At 45.5% G+C, this 18,488-nt stretch overlaps 1 protein-coding gene across 26 annotated transcripts in view; it reads left to right on the forward strand.

Annotated features, from left to right (window-relative positions):
• Positions 1-15,093: 15,093 nt before the first annotated feature.
• Positions 15,094-18,488, forward strand: part of NRXN1 (neurexin 1) — a 985,083-nt gene continuing 981,688 nt past the window's right edge. For 17 of the 26 annotated variants that reach the window (XM_077925448.1, XM_077925461.1, XM_077925463.1 and 14 more), the window contains exon 1: positions 15,095-15,392. The gene's annotated coding sequence lies outside the window, so the exon portion shown is untranslated. Of the gene's footprint in view, positions 15,393-18,488 lie in introns of all 26 variants that reach the window. The other 9 variants (XM_077925454.1, XM_077925458.1, XM_077925466.1 and 6 more) reach the window with 3 other exon arrangements.

Genomic DNA, 18,488 nt, shown 5'->3' on the forward strand with positions numbered 1-18,488 from the left:
TTTTCTGTAGCTGTTCCTTCGTTGAGTTGCCTGCTGATTATTTACTTGTTTGTTTGTTTATATACAGCTTTATTATGCACATTTGTAAGCGGTGTACATAAAAAACAACCACCTCTAAAAAAAGGCACAATAAAATAATAAAAATGTGCCATAAAACTGAGCACCCTTAAAAAAGCTTCTTGGATCAAGAAAGTCTTAATCGTGCACCTGACGTTTAGTGAGGAGGGTGCTTGACTAATCTCAGCTGAGATGGAGCTTCAACTTGCTATGATGAATGCACAGCTTCTAGTAGTTATTATCCATGCATCTGGGCTCTGTGGGAGCACCAACTCCACCAACAATCTCAAGGATTAAGCTAGGATATAATGGATTGAACTGTCCCTTAGCTATCCTGGACCTATGTTGTTAAGAACCTTGCAAATTAATGCAAGAAGCTTGAACCTAGCCTAATAACATGTTGTTGTTTAGTCGTGTCCAACTCTTCGTGACTCCATGGACCAGAGCACACCAGGTACTCCTGTCTTACACTGCCTCCTGCAGTTTAGTCAAACTCATGCTGGTAGCTTCGAGAACACTGTCCAACCATCTCGTCCTCTGTCGTCCCCTTCTCCTTGTGCCCTCTATCTTTCCCAACATCAGGGTCTTTTCCAGGGAGTCTTCTCTTCTCATGAGGTGGCCAAAGTATTGGCGCCCCAGCTTCACAATCTGTCCTTCCAATGAGCACTTGGGGCTGATTTCCTTAAGAATGGATAGGTTTGATCTTCTTGCAGTCCATGGGACTCTCAAGAGTCTTCTCCAGCAACAGAATTCAAAAGCATCAATTCTTTGGCGATCAGCCTTCTTTATGGTCCAGCTCTCACTTACATACATCACTACTGGGAAAACTATAGCCTTAGCTATACGGACCTTTGTTGGCAAGGTGATGTCTCTGCTTTTTAAGATGCTGTCTAGGTTTGTCATTGCTTTTCTCCCAAGAAGCAGGCATCTTTTAATTTTGTGGCTGCTGTCACCATCTGCAGTGATCAAATACAGATATAGCAACAGTTAAAAATATAAATAAATTAAAACTTAGTCACTAACATATAACCTAAAATTATCATTTAAAACCTTAATCATTATGATGGCACAGCTTGTTCCCTAAGTTTTATGGCAATCACACAGAATTTGGCTACCCTTAACGTGATCTCAGGATCCTTGTCCTCTACCAGGGATTTTTTCCAGCACTGAGTTATGTGCTAGCGTTTGCCTGTCCTCAATAACAGCTGGAGCCTCCAGACAAGCCCCATGGGAAGCCCCACACAGAGCACATTGCAATAATGGGTAGGAAACATGCAGTTACTCTCTCCTCCGACGGCGTTACTTTACCAGCATTTCTCCTAAAATGTTTGAAACTACAGTTAGCTCTTCCAGCAGTACTTTAGTCGTGAGATACTGCCAAACGATTGTGAAACCAGCAATGATAACATCCAAGGGTAATTCCAGTAGTGCAGTAAACAACTAGCAAACAGCTAGCATAAATGCAGATAATAAGCGATATTATTGGTAATGGAAGGAGAACATTTGCAAGGGACCTCCAAGGGGGGGGGGGGACAGCAGAAAAGTACACCAAGTACATTTATCCAAGTGGTACAGGCTGATGCAAAACCTTTTAAAAGTACAATGAGGATATTGGCAGGGCATTAGTGACATGTGACGATTTCTTCTACCCCCTACAAAACACCATGAAAGTAGTTTAGGATACAAAATAAAGAAGCAATTGCCTTCACAAGAAGCAGGTCATTGAACCCCCCATTTCCTTTCAATGCTCTGATACGACAGTAGAAAAATAATCTTATTGTGGAACGAGTTCCTTTTGAAGTGAATGAGGCAGCAGAATGAAAGTCGTATACTTAACTTTTCTGAAGGAATACAAAGGCGAGTGGAAATTAATGTGTGGGGGCTCTTCCTAAGAGGCGAGCCTGAAGAAGCCTGAAAAAAGACACCAACAAAAACAGCACAGTTTCTTGTACTATGGGCCAACTCATTAAAGATTATGAGTCTTGTGCTCCCAGAGAGATTTTTAAATCGAGGTTGTGGTACAAGAGGGAACCATCTATTACAGGCATAGCCAAACTCAGCCCTCCAGATGTTTTGGGACTACAACTCCCATCATTCCTAGCTAATAGGACCAATGGTCCGGGATGATGGGAGTTGTAGTCCCAAAACATCTGGAGGGCCGATTTTGCCTATGCCTGATCTATTAGTACAGATGCCATGAAACCTAGATTAGAAACTGTGGCGATCACACAGGGTCCCCGGACGTTTCACCGTCTATTGATCCCTGTGCCACCACTTTATTTCTCGCTGCCACCACCCAGGCCCTACCTGGTACAATACTGAGTCCAGTCAGGGTTAAATTGGAACATAAACTTCTGTTTATTTATTGTAGTTTAACAAGCATGTGGTTTCGTAAACAGTATCGGTCAATTACATTCACGGGGTGCCTATCCAGACCTATAACTCCCGCTACCTGCTCTCACTCACTAAACCACCTCTCAGATATTTACTTGTCTTCCTAGCCCCTAACTGTTCCTGACTCAGCTTATTTCGCTACACTAACTCAACCTACCCACAGACTCTAATCCAATTCACTCCCACTCCAACCAACCACCCAACTCCCAACGAACTCCTCCCTTCGCCCCTCCCAGAGCTGGTTTTATAGTCCCTCTGACTCCACCCCCTGGGTTCTGATTGGGTAACTTGTTTAACTATTTCACCTCCAGCACTCTCATATGTTAACATCACAGAAACCTACCCCTAACCTCTACCATGCCAAGCCACCTTGGGGCCATGGGTCTACTGAGTGGCAAAATCATGCTATATTACCTAAGAAGGATTATTAGGTAAAGTTAGGATCCAAAGATTCAATCCCCCAGCGGGGCTCAATATAAAATTCATCAACCATACAAGCTTGGAGCAGTTGTGGTAATTAATTCCTTCCCCCTATTGATTTATGAACCAGAGATTTGTGGAGACTAAACAAAAAACTGCCCCTCTGTTTACTGCCATGACTGGTGCAAGGCAGCAAGGGTTTGGAAGTAGAGAATGAACCATCACTTCGCTTGCTTGCCAGGCCCATGGAGAGCTTGTCTGAGACCCGGTGTGGGAGTCTTGTCCAGGAAACATGCCCAGGGCATTCTTAGCATGGCAGAATAAGTCTGGCAGGTCCCTGGTGTTGGTGGGCAGCTGACCTAGCCCTCAGAGGCCTGGGCAAGCTTCCCATCTCTCCTACAGGGGCTGGTTTCTTGCCACAGTTCCGTTTAAAATTACTTTGTTGGATGTCTTTAGGCTGGAATTAGACCCATCCTCCTTGAAACTGTATCTCAATGGTAATTAGTCATGATATATGAAACTTCCAGATTCAGAGGTAGGATATTTGCCGAAGAGCAACAGCAGGGGTGGTCTGTTGCCTTGATGGCCTGATTCTTCCAGGAAGCATGTGGCTGGTCACTCTGGGGAACAAGATTCTGCACTATATGAATCTGGTTCCAGCAGAGCTCTTTTTATGTTCTTATATAAGCAGATTGAAGCTGGCTCATTTATAATAAACTATAAAACACAAAAGAAACGCAGTGTTAAAGTGACAATAAGCCACAGATAACAGAAGCAGACCAGGAGCCCCAGATAAAAACAGCAACTAGTAACATTAAAGGAGATAATATAACCACCATGGGAGAACAGGGACAGATTTAATTGATGCCTACAAAAATACCCTAAATCAAGCTTCCCCAACCAGGTGCCCCCTGGATTTTGTGGACTACAACTCCCATCGTCCCCAGCCATTGGCCATGTTGGCTGGGGCTGATGGATGTTGTAGTTCTAAACATCTGGAAGACTTTAGATTGGGACAGTCTGGGCAACAGGATGCCAAAATAATATGTTCCAGTAGATATATTTAGCATAGGAAGGTCATGCACCAAGACACCACTTTCAGGCAATTTCTCCCCTCTTTCAGATTCCAGAAGAATCTATGGTTTTGTTTTGTTTTGTTTTAAGTAGGCATTACAGATGCTGCTCAAATATAGTTCTCTTTGGCAATTTAGTTAATAATTGCCCATGCTCTAATCTTCCTCTAAGCAGCTTACATATTATTCCGAGGCTGTCTCTAGACCTGCTTAGCTCCAACTGTAGAACTTCATTATGTACACTAAGCACAGACTGTTCTCTGGGCCTTTAAAATATAGACTATAGAAGGCTGCAACATTTAGTTGATTCATCAAGTTAATCAATTTAAAACATTTTGATAGACTGAAAAAGAAATAACTGCACAATTAAAATTGTCTCATTGTGTTTTGAAAGACACTGATGCAAAGCGCAGATAGCAAATACTGCGTTAGAAGACGCTTTCCCTCCCGTAAGGGAGAATGCCACTTTAAAGATCAGTTATCCTGTGACACATGCATGGCCCCTCCAAAAAGAGGAGTGCTTTTTTTAACCCTTTAGAACTATATTTTTCACATGCAAAGTTATGCAGATTCAATTGATTACTTTGTTATCTGAAGTTCATATAATTTTTATAAATAATTTTTCTTGAGTTTTCTAAATGGTGCAACACAACAGACGTGAGATTGTGGGAATGTTTAGGGATGCGGGGGAGGATATATTGTCTAAGATATCCTATCCCAACTTGTCTTTACAAGTTCAACAAAATCAGCAGTTAACATTCCCCTTTTTTAAACACACGCACAGCAGATAGCTTGCTCAGACTCGTTAGAGTCTCTGTAAATATATCCTGGTATTTTCCCCATTTAATCCTGCCTAAAATAAGACGCTACACAGTCTTCTGTAAAGTATAAAACATTTACTCACAAGTAATCATCTGGTCACACAAAGGTTCCCAGAAGGCAGACTTAAAAGGTTAGACTAGAGCATAGTTTAAATGTGGCGGCTATCTCCTTATGGGAGAAAGCCCCCCATTTCTTCTCTTGGCCTGGAGCCAAGGGTGCATCTTAGTAGCGCTGCTGTTAAGATGGCATCGATAGAGACAAGAGAGACAAGATGGACGCCAGCCTGTGGTTCTGGGTCTTTCTACTGCAGGAGAGGCCATGCCCATCTCAAGTTACACATAGGAAGTTTCGTCTCAGTCCTGGAAAGCAGGACGTTCCGGCTGGAGGACTGGGACAACCTTCATGTCTACTCTAGCAATGTTGTGTTTGACTGCACCTGAGTCTTACATCCCACAGTGATAACAGTTACAAATGAATTTTTTTAAAAAAATCAAGCAATATTGGGTCCTATTCAGCGTTGCAATGCAAGTGCAGGGAAGGAATGGGTTGGGGGGTGGGGCTAGGAGGAAGATGCTAGAGAATTTCTCCTTTATGTGGATGGGCCTCCCCTGTCCCCACCAGTAGTATCCTCTGATCCCTCCTCCTCTCCTTCCTCATTGGACAGCAGCACTGTCCAAATCCCACTCACCCACCAAAAAACAAACAACAACAAAACCCCCTCAAAGAAACCCTGCAATGCCATATATAGGTTGCAATATCTCTATGTGTTCCAGTTTGGATAAGGGAATAAGTTCTGCAGAATTAGGCCAGTGCTGAATGCAGGAAGTTTGGCTTCGGGGACCATCGTCCTGTTTCCACAGCAAATCAGCAAGTTGCTTTGATAAACCCACAAACAGTTAGTGAAGCCAATATCCCTCTTCTGCTGTGTGTCTTCCAACCATTGGCACCCAGTATCACTCTCCCTCTGAATTTGGGCATTCCAAATAGTCATCGTGGGCAATGTCGATCTATGGACATCCTTGCACATTACTCTGGTAAGGTGATGATGCATTCTATCTCTTTGCAAACAAAAGCTGTTGGGAACCATAGAAATGAATGAAGTCGTCCCAAATCAGTCATGAATAATTATTAGTGGCTCCCAACTGAATATTAAAAACACAATACAGCATTAAACATTAAAAACTTCCCTAAACAGGGCTGCTTTCAAATGTCTTCTAAAAGTCAGGTAGTTGTTTATTTCTCATTCTCATTAATTGGTTGATTGCATGTTGGAGTTGTAACAACAACAACAACAATTTATTTATACCCCGCCCATCTGGGCGGCTCCCAACAGAATATTAAAAACACAATAAAATATCAAACATTAAAAACTTCCCTAAACAGGGCTGCCTTCAGATTTCTTTTAAAAGTCAGGTAGTTGTTTATTTCCTTGACATTTGATGGGAGGGTGTTCCACAGGGTGGGCACCACTACCGAGAAGGCCCTCTGCCTGGTTCCCTGTAACCTCACTTCCTGCAATGAGGGAACCGCCAGAAGGCCCTTGGCGCTGGACCTCAGTGTCTGGGCTGAACAATGGGAGTGGAGACGCTCCTCCAGGTATACTGGGCCGAGGCCGTTTAGGGCTTTAAATGTCAGCACCAACACTTGAGTGCCACAAGCCCATAATTGCCTTTGGACTTAACTGTCCAGGAGTCCTTTACCTTTTCTCTCTTTTTTTAAATTAATACAACTTAGCACCAAATACAGGGTCGGGGGAATTATGCAATGCTGAATCAAGAGTGTTCTGGGCATCTGTTGTTTCTTCCACATTGTACTTTTATGTGGCTTGTAATGGCTCTTGAGATCATCTAAGTTTACTCTCCTGATGTTACTAACTGTGCACTGAGTCAGAAGATAAAGGGCACATCACGTGTCAATCTCAGTGGTGGCTCTCAGATTTTGGAGTTGCTTCCCCATTGAACTTTGCCTAAGCCTAAAATCGGATACAGTGGTACCTCAGGTTACCGACGCTTCAGGTTACCGACGCTACAGGTTACAGACTCCGCTAACCCAGAAAAAGTACCTCAGGTTAAGAACTTTGCTTCAGGATGAAACAGAAATCAAGTGGCGGTGGCGTGGCAGCAGTGAGAAGACCCATTAGCTAAAGTGGTACCTCAGGTTAAGAACAGTTTCAGGTTAAGAACGGACCTGCAGAACGAATTAAGTTCTTAACCCAAGGTACCACTGTAGAAGATCTTGAAGCACCAATCTTAATTTACTGTGCACTGGTTTTTCTTCTTCTTAATCATCTTGAACCCCAAGAGTTCCTTATGTGCGCCTAAGACATCTCTGAACACACAAGAGGTCCCCTTTTGGTCCCCAGAAAGTCCCCTTTGAATGGCAGGGTGGGGGGTGATTCGGGAGGATACCACAACCATGTGTCTTTAGACCCCAGGCCCTGAATAGGATGTTGCAATTTTGCATCATTTTGTTTTATATCATTTATCTATTAATTGATATGCTATGAGCAGCCACTCCCACCACATCCAGGGAAAGCATTTGAGTCACTGGGCCATTGCAAAATCTGCACAAATTCTGGGCACACAATATCCTTACCTGGTCAAGCATTCTTAGTGCCAAAGGTACTCAAATGCCCAGGGAGCTCAGTGGAGGCTTCCCAAAGGCTTGGCATAAGAACCTGTGTTACACAAACTGATGCAAAATGGCCGCAGGAAGCAGTTACAAAGATTGCAACAATAAAGCAATAAGATGCAGCTACTCCTGGAGTGTTAATGAGGTAAAATGTTCCGAATGTTCACACTTCAGTTGCAATGCATACATACCACTTGCCACAGGTGCACTGTGCTAATTTGCTCTTTGGGCAAACTGTGAGCCATTTGCATAATTTCAGCGTCCTAAAATCTGCAAACATCAGGAAAATCCATGTGTTCATCTGCCCGCAGCAATAATTTGCTGAACCCCTGACAATCAGTATGAGCTCTTGGAAAGGCGAAGACGGTGTTGGGGGGAGGGAAAGAAACCCACTCCTTGAATCTTGCATTTTTAGCGTTGACAACCAGCACCACAATTTCAATTACTGTGCAACCCAAGGCTACTTGTCACAATGAATGGTTGTTTAAAAATGGCACTACAGCCCAAGCACAATTGTTAGTGAAATGGAATTCTGAAACAGTTACTCCCCAGCAGACACTGGGGGGGGGGGGATTGTGGTTTTCAAGACTTTGCAATATAAATATATATAGTACTGGGCTTGTTAAAGAAGAAGACATGATCTGGAGAAGGGTTTTTAATTTGTGAGGAAAGTTTACACATTTAATTGTTTGTAACTGATACAGTGGTACCTCGCAAGACGAATGCCTCGCAAGACAAAAAACTCGCTAGACGAAAGGGTTTTTTGTTTTTTGAGTTGCTTCGCAAGATGATTTTCCCTATGGGCTTGCTTCGCAAGACGGAAACGTCTTGCAAGTTTGTTTCCTTTTTCTTAACACCGTTAATACAGTTGCGACTTGACTTTGAGGAGCAACTCATAGAACGCAGTGTGGTAGCCTTTTTGGAGGTTTTTAAAGACTTTGGTGATTTTTGAAGCTTTTCCAAAACTTTCCCGACACCGTGCTTCGCAAGACGAAAAAAATTGCAAGACGACAAAACTCGCGGAACGAATTAATTTCGTCTTGCGAGGCACCACTGTACATTGAAAAGTGTCAGGCTGAAGTTCTAAGCATGCATACTAAGGCGTAAACCCCATTGAACGCAGCAGGACTTGCTTCTCATTAAAACATGCACTGTTACAACAGGAGTCTATGAGCTTCAGCCTCATTTTGTGGTCTTATGCATGTTTATGAGTCCTGCTGTATTCAGTGCCGCTTACTGCAGCCTTAGTTAGTTTTGAGACTAGCCTACCTTACACGCTGGAACAGTGGCAGCAGACTCAGAGGAAGCAGCAGGGGAGGACAAAAGAGGTTTATAACTCCTAGAGCCACAGGTGCCTCTCTGCATCTTGTTTTTCATGTGTGTGGGTACAGAATTGTGGCTAAATAGACTTGTGGTTTCCTCCTCTTTCCTTTCAGTTGGATGACCCACAGCAGAAAATGAAACATTGGGTGGAGTTGGCTGATGCTAAAGTTTCCACTCAGTAATCTGAATCCTTCTCCCTTCTCCCATTTGCAGGGACCAATGGTTAAGAAACATAGGAAGGCCACACTTTTTGGTCCATCTAGCCCTACGTAGAGGGACACAGGTGGCGCTGTGGTCTAAACCATAGAGCCTAGGGCTTGCCGATCAGAAGGTCAGCGGTTCGAATCCCCACGATGGGGTGAGCTCCCATTGCTCGGTCCCAGCTCCTGCCCACCTAGCAGCTCTAAAGCACATCAAAGTGAAAGTAGATAAATAGGTACCACTCCAGCGGGAAGTGCACTGCTCTGGTTCACCAGAAGCAGCTTAGTCCAGCGTTTCTGTGCACTGCTCTGGTTCACCAGAAGCAGCTTAGTCCTGCTGGCCACATGACCCGGAAGCTGTCTGCGGACAAACGCTGACTCCCTCGGCCTATAGAGCAAGATGCACATGCAACCCCAGAGTCGTCCGCGACTGGACCTAACAGTCAGGGGTACCTTTACCTTTACCTAGCCCTACATAGTCTATTCTGGCTAGCAGCAGCTCTCCATGCTTTCAGGCACAGACCTTTCATATAATCTTCCACCAGATATAACCCCAGCACCAGGGCTTTTCATTCAACCAGAAGTCACCGAAACTCAATTCCGGCACCTCCCAGGTGGGCGCCATTGCCATTCTAAGAGAACAAGGAGGGCGTTCATGGTGAGTTCCAGCACTTCTTTTTCTAGCACACGAGCTTGTCTGGGTAACGAACCCAGGACATCTTGCACCCAAAGCAAGGATTGTGTCCTTCAACATGTTGCAGGTAAGATATTGTCACAGTTAGAGACCGGGAAGGAATTAGAGCTAAGAGCAATGCATCAGTTTATTTGTTGTCATTGCAAAGATAAATTACTGAGGTGCTTGACCATTAGGAAAAGACACATTGTGTTGGCGTTACTGATACGATTCCACCCATACCTAGCTGCCTAGTTGGCTCCATGAATGAGTGAAGGGGGTGCATGTATATCTTTGAATGTCGACTGTTGCTGGTTCATCAGTGATCATAACCATGTCACTTTCTCATTGCATCTTCTAAAGCATTGCACAAGGCCGTTGAGAAAACTTCCATTGACTTTCCCATCAGTCCTTTATGGAGCCGACTCTTTAGGATATGGATTTATCATTTACTATTGGGCAATACCCCTATAGGCCTGCAGTGAAAAATTGAGGAAATCCATCTACTTATTCCAGCTTAGCAAGACTGATTGTGTATGCAAAACACAAACTGAAAGCAGAGGAGGGGGAGGGGGAGGAGGGGAAGGAACAGGGGTCAACAACAGGTGTGCCCACCAGTACCTCTTATGTGGCCTGCCTTAGGTCTCAATAAATATCCCCTCAGAAATCCATATTGCATGAGAGGCTGCTTGTTATTCCTGTTTAGTTCCTGTTTGCGGTGGTCCATCATTTCCTACACTAAATGTCACCCTTAAACATGCCCACATTTAATTTGTTGTCAGGACTGGACACCCACACTCCCATCTGTTCTGAGCGGAGAGGTGAAAAGAGCTTCTCTCTGAAAGTGAGTGCAAAAGTATAGGTGCCTTTCCGTCACATTTTGTGATTCCATCTCTCTTCCTGCTCTTTCAGATGTGGCAACCAGTGCCAGATTTATGTATAAGCTAAACAAGCTATAGCTTAGGGCCCCACTCCCTTGGGGGCCCCCAAAAAAATTAAAGGGGAAAAAACTGGACGGACATTTCCAAAATATAAGATAAAAAACAAATAAAATAAAACCTACATACAGTTAGAGCTTAATAATTATTTCACTATTAATATACTTCTTCTTAATTGTATTTCAGTTCAACAATTACTTTGATAAAATCCATATTTTGTTATGTGCAAATGGCTTTAGAGACCTACTAGGTCCATAAATTACCTTATAGCATATATTCAACACAAAAAACAGCCACAATTTGTTGTTGACAAAGGGCAGCTGGACATATAAAGGGCCCTATCACCTTCAGTAGCTTAGGGCCTCATCAAACCTAAATCCAGCCCTGGTGGCAGCCATTTTGTGTTGTGCCATGCCCCCAAGGCAGCCATTTTGTGGCTGGTGCCCACGGCACTTCCTCAACAATCACAGGTGTGCCCACTGATTCAATAAAGGTTGGTGCCCCTCACTTTGCCGAGCCATAAGAATGGTTCCTCTAGAGCAGTACAATAAATCCAGATTGGTGTAAGCTTTCAAGAATCTCAGGCAGAGTCTTTGTGAGCCCCAGCTGCTTCCTCCTCCTCTCCTCCCTCTAAACAAAAATAAATTAATGGAACAGAGTAATGTTGTCCTTGGTTAATGTTTTATTTCAAAATGTTACGTGAGCTTCCTTATACCAAGTCAGATCACAGGTCGATCTTGCTCAGTATGGCCTACTCTGACCAGAGCATTCCCAGTCGTACCTGCATATACCAGGGATTGAACCTGTGGCCTTCTGTACAATAACATAAGAAGAGACTGCTGGATCAGGCCAGCGGCCCATCTAGTCCAGCGGCCAATCATATGCCACGGGAAAGCATGCTAGAAGGATCTGAGCACTATATGCAACAACAGCGGCAAGAGTATCTTTGGCTCAGAAATAGAAGCAAGAAGAAATACCGACGAAAGAAGAATGGCAGATAAAATTAATGGACTATGCAGAATTGGATAAAATGACAGGAAGGATTCGAAACCTGCGGGACCAGAGATTTACAGAAGATGGAAAGAAATATATGAATTATTTGAAGAGCAACTGTAATCAACAAATTACGCTAGTAGGACTACAAGAAGTTTTGTAAAGAGAAATATATGAAATATTGGAAAGAAGAGAAAGAAAAGAGATATTAGTTATGAGATTTAAAAGTAATAGTGAAAATAAGAAATGTAAATTAAGTGAACAGATTGGAAAATTTTCAGATGTGATTGATGGAAGTCCAAAAATTGTATAAGATGTAAAAGTATGTTTCATTATTGTTGAAAATGATATGTTGAAAAACTAATAAAAATTTATATAAGGTAAAGGTAAAGGTACCCCTGCCCATACGGGCCAGTCTTGACAGACTCTAGGGTTGTGCGCCCATCTCACACAAGAGGCCGGGGGCCAGCGCTGTCCGGAGACACTTCCGGGTCACGTGGCCAGCGTGACATCGCTGCTCTGGCAAGCCAGAGCCGCACACGGAACGCCGTTTACCTTCCCGCTAGTAAGCGGTCCCTATTTATCTACTTGCACCCGGGGGTGCTTTCGAACTGCTAGGTTGGCAGGCGCTGGGACCGAGCAATGGGAGCGCACCCCGCCGCGGGGATTCGAACCGCCGACCTTTCGATCGGCAAGCCCTAGGCGCTGAGGCTTTTACCCACAGCGCCACCCGCGTCCTAAAAAAATAAATAAATTATATATATATATATATATATATATATATATATATATATATATATGAAGGATCTGAGCACAACAACACTCTTCTCTCCAGAACTTCCCAGCCACCAGCATTCAGAAGAAAACTGCCTCTGATAATTGAGGTAGAACACATTCATCAGGGTTAGTAGTTTATCCACTGAGAGCCTTATCCTCCAATGCAGTGTTTCCCAACCTTGGGCCTCCAGCTGTTTTTGAACTACAATTCCCATCATCCCTGACCACTGGTCTTCCTAGCTAGGGATGATGGGAGTTGTAGTCCAAAAACAGCTGGAGGCCCAAGGTTGGGAAACACTGCTCCAATGCATGTGTTCCTCCACTGAGCCATGTTGACAAAAACAGTCCAAGCTCTCATATTTGATTTTCAGATCAAAGGTGAAGTGCTAGTCTAAAAGCACAGCAGAGGCAATGAGTGGTACAATCTGTCTAGGCAAAGTGTGCTAGCTCAGGACAGTGCGTGTCTTTGTAGCTGAAGACTCCAGCCCAAATCAAGGAGCAGAATTTAGACACAAGCAGAGCTTGAGAAGGGAAACAGAGCTAGGTGAGAATTAAGGAGGACAGCGAGTGGGACAGTTGTGGTGCTCTGTGATTGTCCAGGCACTGTATCAATATGGTGTTTCAAGAACCGCTAAACTGCATTACCACTAAAATGAAGATTGGTATGTGCGCAAACATGGAAAAATAGAATTGAGGCAAACCCCTGATTTCACTCTATGAACTTGAATATCATGTATGAAACCGAATTTTCAAAGTGATTGGACTCAACTGTCTTCCTTTGAGACCTGGCAAAGGAATCGCCACAAAAATTGGAGTCCAATTTTTGCAAGTTGGTCTTTTCAAATTTTGTGCTTATTTGAGTTGCTGAATCTTGCAGGCATCCAGTTGGAACTGGGGTGAGTAAAGAGTTTTATGCATCAGAGCTTGCAGTTCACTGTTCTGCCAGTGTATATATGTGGCAGCATAGAGTTAAGTTTTCAAATCTGGTGCTAGAATATCCCATCCCAGCCTGACAACCTAAAGCAAGGAAGATCCAGCTGTGAGAGTGGCTAGCCTGACTTAACATACAGGCATACAGACCCCACTGGAAGTGGCAAGGTTGATTTATTTCTGCTTTGGAGTTATTTTGCTGGAAGAAAGTTGTTTGGGCTTTATGGGGGACAAAACATTTTGAAGACTCACAATGGCAGAGGAGAGACCAGAAGATGCAGCCAAAGGGGTAGCCCTAAGGCAGGATCCTTTGCACAACAAGAGCTGACAAGCACCCCAGCCATTAGCTTGGTTTTTAAATGAGGCATATTCATAGCTGATAGGCTGTTAGCCATGCTAGTCCAATAGAACTGCCACATTCAGAGGCAATATACTTCTCGAAGTACCAGATTTTGGAGGCAGGCGACAGAAGATGACTGGTGCCTTCATGTCTTTCTTGTCAGAGGTCCCCAAAGGTACCTGCCTGACTGGTCATAAGGGTGAACTAGGTAGACTTTGGAGACACAGGTAGTGCTGTGGGTTAAACCACAGAGCCTAGGACTTGCCAATCAGAAGGTCGGCGGTTCGAACCCCCATGACGGGGTGAGCTCCCATTCCTCAGTCCCTGCTCCTGCCAACCTAGCAGTTCGAAAGCACGTCAAAGTGCAAGTAGATAAATAGGTACCGCTCTGGTGGGAAGGTAAACGGTGTTTCCGTGTGCTGCTCTGGTTCGCTAGAAGCGGCTTAGTCATGCTGGCCACATGACCCGGAAGCTGTACACCGGCTCCCTCGGCCAATAAAGCGAGAGGAGCAACACAACCCCAGAGTCGGTCATGACTGGACCTAATGGTCAGGGGTCCCTTTACCTTTAGGTAGACTTTACAGCAGAGCTCTTCTTATTCTCATCTCTCCCTTGGCTTTCTCCTGATTCTCCTGGCAGAAGACACAAGAGAAGGTGGTTCCATCTATAACATTAATCCATTGAGTTGCAGGGAAACTTCTCTCTCTCTCTCTCTCTCTCTCTCACACACACACACACACACACACATACAAATGCTGTCTGAGCACGTGCTGGAACATTCAACATCCCTGTGTAAAGGAAGGTCCACTTGCGTCTTCATCTTTTCTTTCTGTAAGTAAAGTTACATGTTTGCCTTGATCCATACATAAATACAACAGGGCTGTGTGTGTCTGTGTGTGTAACGGGAGGGTGCGTGCCTCTTGTGGAAACCCCGAGCCGGTCTGAAGGCGGGGAATATTGCGGCGGGGGGGGGGGTTGCCTCTTCAGTTCCTATCCTCTGCTACCCACCGACCGCTAGGCAAAGCTCCACGAGGTTTCCATTTTCTGGGGGTGGGGTGGGGGAACCTGCAGCAGCAGGACACATCTCTATATACAGGATCCCTGCTGTGGAAAAGGCTCGGGGAGGGGGCGTGTTAGAAAGCACGATCACGTCACCGGCTTTGAAGAGAAGATCAGAATTTGGTGCAAAAAAGAGAAAGGGGAAAAAAAGGAACAAAGGGGCTGTTTTGGATCCAATCTATAAATTGCATTTCGTTCTACCCCGCCTGCGTTCCCCTGCTCCCAAGTCGCCCCCCCCCCCCGAAGATGAAGCGCGGACCTGTCTCTCCCCTTTTGCTCCAGCCTGGCTGTGATGGAGAGATGGAGGCTGCCGTGGAAAGAGGGAGGGAGGGAAAGGAAGGAGGGAGCGGCTACTGTCCACGATGCTGCAGAGAGGACGGCTCCTCCCTCCTCTTGCAGACAGACAGCAACCAGGCGGTCACGTGGGCCCCCGCCAGCCCTCCTTTTCGCTTGCCTCTCCTCCCCGGTTCTGCGAGATAGAGAGAAGCCGGAGCCTGACGCTGCTGAAAAGGCAACGGACGGCACTTTTTTTTTTAAAGACCCCCCTCCCTTTCTACCCCCCTGCTTCGTCTCTTTCTCTCTCTCTCTCCCCCCACCCCCGCCGATCCTGCCTTATTCAGGGGAGGGAGAGGAGGGAAGGGAGGAAGAAGAAGAGAAGGAAAGGGAGAGAGAGAGAGAAAAAAAGGAACCTAAGGGAAATTCTCTTTGGCCAACACATGCCTCGAGAGCCGTCCTTGCGAGCGGAAAGGAACAGCCGTGCAGGTAAATAGCTGGCTTGGGGAGGGGACAGGTGGCGGCGGCGGCGGAGGAGATCGGGGAGGCTGCGGGCGTTAAGGACCCGGGTTAGGGACGCTCTGGTCCGTCGAGGAGGCAGGAGAAGGCGCGAGAAGGCTTGGCGTGCGGCGTTTTCCTCAATTTTTTTTTTTTGGGGGGGGGGAAGGAAGAGGTAGACGATCTCGGCGCGGTGGTGGCTGGTTAGGAAGTTGAAAGGCTGCCGGTGGTGATTTATTCGCGATCGGGGGTGGGGTGGGGGGAGAGAAAGGGAGGGAGGGGAGGCAGGTCTCGCTGGCGTTTTGGAGACTCGCGGATGGGGGGGGGGGGGAGAGAGGGGAGGGTGGGAATCGATCCTCTTCTTGCATGTCTCTCTCCTTACCCCCCCCCCAGCCACCTTCCTTCCTCCCAGCACACCTTCGTTGGAAGGAGATGGGGCAATGGGAATAAGGAGCGTTTCGGGGAGCGGGTGGGAAGCTGGCAAGGTGGTTTGACGAAAGGTTGGCATTTTGGGACGTTTTTGATGGAGATCCGTTCGAGAGAGCTTGGGGGGGTGTTCTCCCTATCGCCTCCCCTTTGCCTACCTAATGGCTCAGAAGAAACTGCTCTTAGCTTTGTTGGTGCCTTATTTTGGATTTTATCCGTATGTATATATCTATATATGTATCTGCAGCCTTCCTTGGTAGAGGAAAAAAGGAAAATAACCCCGTGTTTTCCCCCCTTAGTAGCCAAAGAAAGGATTCGATGCTAGGAAATAAGTAGGTAGGGATATACGAAAATGGGGGAGGGGGCGCTAAGTAACCATAAATAAATACAAATAATGGTGGTGTTAAGGATTTCGCTTTTGAACTAAAGCGCTTCTCTCTTTGGCTGCAGCAAAGGTTGTTTTTGTGTCCCCCCAACACCTCCACCCCGAGCTCCCCGTTTATTTTATTTATTTGAGTCTACCATTCGTGTACTCTCCAGGTCTTTCCCGCACCCGGAGAAAATCCTATGGACACTTATAACAGCAGGACGCTGCCAAGACTGTATGTGCCAAAATGACCTGCTATTTATTAAGGATTTATTGTCATATCAGTCTCCCTTGCTTTAAGTCTCCTTCCCTTCTTCACCCCCCCGCCCCCGCTCCTCCGCCCTTGTTTTAATAGCTCAGTTGGGGCACCTGTGACCAAAACGTGATTTTAATTTTTGAAAACCCCGATCAGGTTTTTTTTTTTTTTCTTTAGAGGAGAGGGCGTTGCATTTATTGATGAGCGGTGCAACACTGTATCCCCACCTTATTAAATGGAGGGGGGAAAGGACAAAAAGGTTTTAAAATCTCTCTCTCTTTCTTTATATATTTAAAAGGTCTGAGAGCCCACTTTAAAAGCATGCCTGTTAAATCAGCAGTCCATCTTCCATTATATATATATCTGCTTCACTTGTTTTGCAAATGACTAGACAGTCGGTGCTGTTTATCATTGTATCAGCCATAATAAATAAGCAAGTGGCTATTTATTTATTTTTTATTTGCTGCTGTTTTGGCATTATATATATATATATATATATATATGCATGCATGAGAAGGGGGGCAGCACAGAGAGCGTGGGGTGGGAGGGGGAGAGAGGGAGAGAAGAAGGAAAGGGGCTGGCCATCAATTTCATCTAAGAAGGATGTTGAAGAGGGATCTCCTTAGCTCAATGTCTCTCTCCTGCTGACACTTGTAGGGACCACTCTGCTATTCACTCCTGGCTCTTAGGTGCATTTTGTGTGTTCAGACAAGCACATACAGCCTTGTCCAGTCTTCCTGCCCAGCAACGCAGCTGGTCACTTTTTCCTCCCCACTGGCACAGCTCCTACCCTTCCCGTATGTGTGGTCAATCCAGCAATAGCCTTTCCCCTTCAGATGGACAGACATGATTCCCCCCCCCCCCACAAAAATACTAATATTAACCACATAACCTCACAACCACAGACCAGAGGAGACTCCTTTCTGAGAGCATTTTAACTCTTAAATCATACAGAGAATTACCTATCCGTAGCTACAGCTCGCCCATCTCTCGTCCCCTTTTGGATTTGCACCTTCACCACCCCTGCCGTTCTCTAAAGATTATATGAAATGCAGACAAGAAACAAAAACTCTCCTTCAAGCCACAGACTGGATGGCTGTGGCTCCAGGAACTTTTGGAAAACATCATATCTCTGGGAGATTTCCATTCCCTCTCTATGCATACCGTATATGCCATTGGGCGCACAGATGATCAACTTCTCACAGTGGCCTCAGCAACAGCCCCCCCCACACTTTACACACATAGTTGCTCTCTTCAGGTGTTCACCTTTCATCTCCAAACCTGTAGACACAGAAATGCAAATCCACGAACACACACACACACACACACACACTTTCCTCATTACTTGCAGCAAATGAATTTCAGTATTAGTAAGGCACAGGGAGAACCTCCCCCCCAAAAAAAATCCCCCTCTGTTTCTTACAGTTGCAGTAACCCCGTGTGTTCAACCATCACAACGGCGGCTGCAATAAGTTGCACATTTAATGACGACACACCGTCACCTTGTGTACACCATTCCTCTCTCACATGCACTTTATCACCTCTGCAGTTTACCCACCCAACAACACAACACACTTTCCACATACTCCTTGGGGGTGCTCATTCTCTCTCCCCCCCCCATGCCAGTTCCTGCTCACTCATGCCTCGCCATCATGACACCTCATGTCGTAGATATGATCACACCCTCGGTTGCCTCCTCTCGTTTATTTTTTATTTTTTTGCACAGTCAACTCCTTATCCAAACGCCTCTTATGATGCTCACTGCTGTGGATGGAAGGCTCTCTCTCTCCCCCCCATACAGAGCCTCTTTTCACTAATGGGAGTGAGGCAGACAATCAGTTCCTTCCGCAGTTCTTTGTAACACCCGAAATCGATGCATTCTCTCCCCTTTGCTTACTCTGCCACACAAAACCCCCACAGCCCTTCCATGCGATTCTTTCTCTCTCTCCCCCTGGCACACACCTGCATCTGTACAAATGAACCCCTTCCTGCAGCTTTGCTCTGCAATTCTGTTTTCCCCCCACCTCCCATCGCAACC

Source organism: Podarcis muralis, chromosome 3 (genome assembly GCF_964188315.1).
Source record: "Podarcis muralis chromosome 3, rPodMur119.hap1.1, whole genome shotgun sequence".
Lineage (NCBI taxonomy): Eukaryota > Metazoa > Chordata > Lepidosauria > Squamata > Lacertidae > Podarcis > Podarcis muralis.